We start from the raw sequence: 6,007 nt of genomic DNA, 5'->3' as shown, positions 1-6,007 counted from the left end.
GCCACAGGATAAAGTACAGGGAAAATTCCAGATGCTGAATAACTACTCATGAGGTACAATTGTCTTCTACATGCTGAGTGAAACAGCTTCCTGATGAAATTATAACTTATAATGAAGGTATGAGTCAAAATGTATGCTTGCATGCATGCAAGAGAAGCGGTTGCACTGACCATCTGAACTATAACATCTTCTGAACAGTGAATGTTTGACTTCACAGTCCTAACATATTAATCTTACATTCCAGCATAAATGGACTGTTACTTAAGGACCCAGGTCTTGGAGGAAACTAGAGGGTTTTTAAGCAGTAAATCACAAAAAACTTCCCAAGATTTTTCCTTATACAGTCAAAACCAGGTATAATCTAGCATAGATGTTCCTATGATCATTTTCATATAGATCGCTAGATACCAGAAATGCTTCTTCGTGTATATATTGGTAAGTAATTTGACATAGCTGAATATCCTACTATAGCTGAAGATCCAGACCATACGACAGTGTATTCACAAAACCCTCCCAAATCTAATGTAATGTACAGGAGCCTAATTCCAGGACTAGAGACCCAAAACATGTATATTTGGTTTGATTTTTTAAAAAAACTATTCTGCTGCTCTTTTCTTTGGATGCAGTGATAAATAACGTCAAGGTACTGCAACGGTTAATGCTGCAGTGTATACACAATAAAAGTAATTTATTATGGTCTTGCTTCACAGGTGTCTATAGAATAGTACACTCAGCAAAAAAAAAAAAAAGGCTGTGAAGAAGCATACCATTCATCAGAATGACATACCATGGTAATTATTTATGTTCTTTTGGGAATATAGGTTCCAGTACAGGAACTCTCTGTTACAGTCGCCTCGCTTCAGAAAAGTAAAAAATAATAATGCTTACATAAAAGATCAGCAAATTACAAAACTCTAAACCTGAATTTCAACAATTTTTTTTATTTTTTAAATGCTAGAGAGGTAAAGCATATGCTTTCATGCTGTAAATATGCATGTAACTGTTCTTAATATGGTTCTTGTGAGAAGCCATGTTTCAGTACTTTGACAAACAATAATGCATGCTGATTTCCCTGTGTGAATATTCAAACATGGTCTTTTTTGGGTGAAACATGCATGAAAGGGGGAAGGGGCTTTTAAGATGCAAAACCAAAAGTTAACTGTTCTGTTGTTGAACGCTTATCCAGCTGAAAGTTAATTGTTGCGGAACACTTATCTGGCCGTTGCGTAAAATGATTAGCAAGGAGGCCTGGAATCCACCAGTGAAGGACAAGTTCTTGATAAGGGCAGAAACTTGTCTCAAGGACCAGCTAAAATGGACTTTGCAGTTTGGATAAGAGTCAAGGGATAACTGAGTCTGTGCAAAAACAAAAGGTTACTAGTGGTGACAAAGAGAAGCCATCAGCCTTCATCTTTACGACCCCCGATGACCACCACAAGCAGGCACTGTGCAAGCGCAGTTGGGAAAGATTTATGGTAATAACTCTTTTAGGCTAATTTTAATACGAAGCAGGGAAAGGTCATGCATATGTATAGGCGTATTGGGAAATCTTAGGTATATGTAATGCTTTACTGTATAAATCCAAGACAAACTATCACGCGGGCGCGCACGACTTTGGTGGGACTACCCTCCATGCTGCCCAGCACTGAATAAACATACCTACTTTACAGTCTTACAGATTGTAGAGTCTGCTTTCCGCACGTCATGCAAGTTTGGCTTTGTTTTGTAGGACCTCAGCTTTGCACAGTACTTTCTGACTCAGCACTAAAGGCCAATTTGATATCTAAGTTCTATGCTGCAATCTTACCTCCTAAAACCTCTTAGCATGACTAATCATAGAATTACAAAATCATTTCCGTTGGAAAAGACCCTTCAGATCATCGTGTCCGACCGTAAACCTAGCACTGCCAAGTCCACTGTCCCTAAACCACGTCCCTAAGCGCCACGTCTACTCATCTTCTAAATACCTCCAGGGGCGCTGACTCAACCGCTTCCCTGGGTGGCCTGTTCCAGGGATTGATAACCCTTCTGGTGAAGAACCTTTTCCTAACACCCAATCTAAACCTCCCCTGGCGCAACTTGAGGCCGTTTCCTCTCGTCCTGTCACTTGCTACTTGGGAAGAAAGAGCGACACCCACCTCGCTACAACCTCCCGTCAGGCAGTTGTACAGAGCGATAAGGTCTCCCGTCAGCCCTCCGTGCTCTGGACTAAACAACCCCACTTCCCTCAGTCCCTCCTCAGAGGACTTGCTCTCTACACCCTTCACCAGCTTCCTTGCTCTTCTTTGGACGCGCTCCAGCACCTCAATGGCTTTCTTGCTGTGAGGGGCCCAAAACTTGTCAATACTTTCTGCCTAGCTATGTTCCTCAGAGAAATGGCCAGCCTCTCCTGTCCTGTAAGGTTTTTCTTCCATCTGGAATGCAATACTTTTTGCACAAAGTGCTGCAAGAGCATTGATTTAGACAGCATCTGTTCCCCTCCCCAACTAGAAAGTCATCCACTGCTGGCATTCTCACCCATGACACACCTGAAATTTCATTGCTGAGTTGATGAGGATTTCTGACTAACTAGATCTGTACTGCGAGCAGATGTCACCTCTCAAATATTTTAATGTTTTACTTTTTCATAAGACATCTGAAATGTATAAAAGTGTTGAGCTTATTTACATTTCACACAAATTATTTTTCAAAACTTTTAGTAAGGAAGTAATCTTCAGTCTTGGCTCTTAAAAAAAGAAAATAATGAAAAGGTTTTCAAAAATGTATTTGCATGAAATGAAGGGGTCTTAAAAAATTAAATATCTCTTGCATTATTTATTGCATGCCACATCAGGATTTTGCTAGCTAAAAGGCTTCATTTGGATCAAAGAGGAAGGTTTTGCCTGTGGATTTTAAGAGACGTTAAAGGTCTTACACTGGTGGAGTAGCCTCTATTAAATTCTTAGACACCAGGTGGCCCCATAGCACTCACTCATATAATGAAGATTTCAGTTTCCCTGTAGGGAAATACAGAATGAGCCGTATAGTTTGATGTTCAAAGTTACGGCTGCTTGAAGTGTTAGGAGGAAAACTGCCTTGAATTTTATCAGATTCATATATGTGTGTGTATATGTGCAAATATATATGTATGAAATTGCCAAGCCATAACTGAAGATCTTTGAATTGCATACATATTTTACTGTGCATTTATGCATGTATACTTCACCAATCAAACTCAGGAGTTTTCCAAGTGTTGACAGGTATGTCATGCTAATGTTTTGGGGTTTCTTCTATGTCAGAAAGGGGAAGGAGGTTTTGAGGTGTCACAGAGCAGCCCAGTTCTGCACAGCCCTTGTATCAGCCACAACAAAGTCTAAGGCAGCTACACTTTTCAGTAACTTGCCTGCTGCTTCTTGAGCTTTCTGTTGTCAGTCCTAAGTGAGGTACATTTTAGCAATCTCAAGGCATCTTCCTCTGGAGCCCAAAATCTATTTGGATGGCCTTTGCCTTTTGCTCATTTTGTTCTGAACAGAATTTGCTTACAGTGTGGCCCAGCTGGCTTTGTCTAAGTAAAACACCCATTAATACCACAGCCAGATTTCACTACGTGAAATACATAGGGCTTTGGGAAAAAACAGGAAGATCGATGGGTAGCTTCACATGAACTCTTTTGCAAGCTTCAGTATGGCTTTGGAATATGTCCTTGAGATACTCGATCCAGTTTATGCATTTGCAATGGGTGATAGACCATGGGCTACCAAAGGACTTTGATAGCAATGGCATCAAAGAAAGCTGTTCTGGTTCAAATGAGGGACCCACACGAGCAGAAAGAATTAGACTGAGGTGACTAGATGGGAACCTTTAGCACAGAGCTAAGTATACTTAGATTCCCTCAAGTTTTAGTACAGTAAAAAACACTGCTAGCTATACTTTGATCAACATGAAGAACAGGATCTAATCCAGCTTGTCATTCCAGAAGCAAATGTTAACAGGGTATTGCAAGCATTTCTCCTTGTACCAAAGGGAATTTGATCTAAAGTGTACCAAAACTTTATTTACCCAACTCACACTATCACGAAGTAGTGACAAGCAGGATCACTCCACAAAGCTTCAGCTTAAACACTAGCCAGTAAAGAGAGTGCAGATGCAACCTAAAGCATCCTTCCTTCCTTCTCTTCAGAACAGCAGATCCAAAGAGATGTCAGGGCTGCAGTTAGATGTACAAAACCCATAGGGCACACAGGATCCAGGCTCATTTTGGCTACAGAAGGATCATGACGAGAACAAGGTAAAGAAGAGAAAGGTGTTCGGGTGACTGAACAACTGAATTTTTGTTGAGTACATGCAGTAAGTTGTTACAATACAAAAAAAAAAGTGTGCTTTTCTGACAGCCAGACTTAGAGTATCTTAATGAGGAATAGAGCATTTTGTGACTACTTTGGAAATCCATTAAGTACAAGACAATAACAGCCACACAGTTACTAGGAAAATGTGGAAAACTTTGTGAAGAGCATGACAGTTGCACTGAGCAATATACTTCTCGCAAAGGAAATGGAAACATGATTATGGGATATTTTGTTGGGGAGTTGCACGCTGTCAGCACAAGTTAGAGTTCAGAAAAGCCTGGCTTCCCCCTATTAGGAGCTGTAGACAGGAATAGTAGCCAGAGCCCTAAGTTAAGCACCTAGAATGTGCCAGAGAGAATATTCTAATTTTGATGTGCCTATAGGTTTAGTGAGGAACTAGCATTTCCCATTGCCTAGTTGTGAGCAGGGCCACAACCTGAAATTACACTCTTCAATGGAGTTTGGGAAACAAGAGGTTGAGACTTCAGGAATGCCTCTCCACTGAGTTAGAAGAATGGATTTGGACTGTGAATACGAGAAGTAAGCCCTTTTTTTCAAAAAAAAGCAAATACCAATCCTATACACCTACCTATTAAAAGTGTGAATGATCCCATCTTTTCTATTAGGGTCTGAAAGCTAGAAAGCAAAACCAGGAAGGAGACGACCTCACTTTATCCTCATTCAGACTAAAACATGCAATTTCACCAGAATGTGTAATACCTACCGCAATGAAGGCAGTTTTGGAGTAGGAGGAAAAACCATCTCCCTTATCTCCTTTTAAAGCTTTACTGGTGGATAGTTAGTGATTTAAGATTTGCTGGGACAAGGAGGCATGACGTTGCAGTCTGATAGTTAGGATTGTTACCTCAGAGAGGCTTGGGCTGTCTCTGTATTTCATTGGCCAGCTTGTAATGCCACCATCTCTTAAAAGAAAACTGTACCTAACATTTCTGCAGAGTTTGGTCCTGTAGGAACGAGTATGGCAGATGCCACAAGAACGTACTTATTAGACAAAGATAAAGTGGAAGGATAAGCATATCTTTATGCTATATATATAAAAAAATATATGGCATTATATATATGTATATATATACACATATACGTAATATACATATTGCATATATACATGTAATATATATAATGCCTAATCTATATGATTAGGCACCAGCATCAGAGTGGCAGGAACTAAAGCCACACTGGAAGAGGCAGAGAACTGCAGGTATTAAAACATTTTTTTTTAATTGGGGGGGGGGGGGGGGGGGGGAGGAGGAGGGAGTTAATTAGGTGGCTCCAGTGAGAAGACCCAATTCTCCTCTCAGTAAAACCAATGAAGTTTCTGTTATTGATGGCAACAGAAGCAGAGATGAGTCTAAAGTTTGTTGACAAGATGTAAGCATGGAAAATATTGGCACGCAAGTGTTTTGTATTTCAAGTAGAGCTGCAAAGACTAAAACTCTCAGAGGTATATCTGAAACTACTCGGGCACATTGCCTTCTAGGAAAAAGAAGGAAGCCCCCCTTCTACTCAATTAGTTGTACTAAAACCAAGATCAAAGTAAAGAGGTCTTGAACTCCAAACAAAGCAATGGATTAGAAGCAGCTATTTATGTCTTTATGATAGCCTGAGTGGAAGCTACTATGTACGTGGTGGTAGAGTGAAAGCTTAAGCCTTCTGAAATACGT

The sequence above is a fragment of the Phalacrocorax carbo genome, chromosome 1 (genome assembly GCF_963921805.1).
Source record: "Phalacrocorax carbo chromosome 1, bPhaCar2.1, whole genome shotgun sequence".
In the NCBI taxonomy this organism is placed as follows: domain Eukaryota; kingdom Metazoa; phylum Chordata; class Aves; order Suliformes; family Phalacrocoracidae; genus Phalacrocorax; species Phalacrocorax carbo.
The sequence above is the reverse complement of the archived record's forward strand: the minus strand, read 5'-3'. Positions refer to the sequence as shown.